Raw genomic sequence first — 1,551 nt, forward strand, 5'->3', positions numbered from 1 at the left:
CTTTTTATCATCTGGCAAGGGACTACGGATGTAAACTAGCCTTTTGGCTAACTCTGGCATATTTACAGAAATGTTAATTAAAGCTGGGGTTGACAGTCTCGTAAAACTAGCATGGATTTGAATGTAGCATTTCCTCAGGACTCCGTCTAACCCAGGGCTGTCAAACTCATTTCAGTTCAGGTGCCATGTACAGCCGGAGTTGATCTCAAGTGGGCCGGACCAGTAAAATCATAATATAGGCTTATAACCTTCGTTTTAGTGCAAAAAATGATTTTATGAAAAATTGGTTCATGAAATGCTCTAAAAAGTCTGTGAATTTCCACCGGATTATGCAAACTGCAAATGTTATTTTCCTCACTTTGAGAAAAAAGTCCCAGAGCGCTGTTCAGGTGCGCTACATCAGCACTATGATAGTATGCGACCCCCAGAGGACAAATCTGAAATAGCAGTTACTCTTATTGAATATTGCAAAATTTTCACTTTGCAAAGACATCCCAGGGGCCAGATTGGAACCTCTGGAGGGCCGGTTTTGGCCCGCGGGCCGTAGGTTTGACACCCCTGGTCTAACCCCTCCCCCTCCTGCCTCGAAGCTCCTCCAAAACGACCCCCCCCCCCCCCCCCCCCCCCCCCCTCGTCACATGCACGAGCGTCGCTGACTTGCGACCATATGATGGTGACTGATTCAAAACCAGTCCTCACCAAAATATTATCATAGTGAAAGTTAAAAACACAAACAAACATGGCTGCTGTTAGTACTCACAACTGTCATGCTCGCATTATCCAGTTGTCCTGGTGACACGATATCAGGAGAAAAGTTATAACACATATATAATACTGTAACAACTCTACTGTTTGTTAAACCTGTTCAGTGTAGATGCTCTTAATTCCTACAGTGTTGACGGTCAGTGAAGGCATCAGGAGAGGTGTAGAGTGTGTGAGCGGGAGAGAGGAGAGACAAGAGGAGAAGTTCTTCATTCATTCAAACATTGATTGTTGCTTTGTTGGTTGGCGTGGTAACGGCCGACAGTGACCGGTCATTAAAGATCAACGTGTTCACCAATCGGCTCGTCATCACTACAGCGTCCAGACGGACGCTACAGTACATCTACATTTCTGTTGGACTTACTAAATGTCATTCATTCTTCTGCTTGTCAGAGCCCCCGTGGTGAGAGCTTTTTAGACTCTGATCCGGACTACAGTCCTGAGCAAAGCACCTCATGGGGTCAGGGGGGACAGGCCTGAGGTGGAGCGAGAGGGGCAGTAAGTAGAGTCAGGGGAAGCAGAGGCAGGAGACGGGGAGTGAACGCCGGGGAAATGTACGCTCTGCAGGAGGCGGGCAGAACGGCAGGACGGGATTTGATTGGTTTAAAATTTTGGGACCCAAAAACGGTGATTGGTTGGTGTTTTCCCAGGTTTACTCCGGCTGTAGATAGCAGTTTTTTTTACCTCTTTTTTAAGAACACATTATGTATTGATTACCATCAGGACATAAAGATCATTTTAACAAGTATAACAAAAAGTGGATCTAAATCTGACTACCAACCCCAGCTT

Source organism: Notolabrus celidotus, chromosome 23, assembly GCF_009762535.1.
Source record: "Notolabrus celidotus isolate fNotCel1 chromosome 23, fNotCel1.pri, whole genome shotgun sequence".
In the NCBI taxonomy this organism is placed as follows: domain Eukaryota; kingdom Metazoa; phylum Chordata; class Actinopteri; order Labriformes; family Labridae; genus Notolabrus; species Notolabrus celidotus.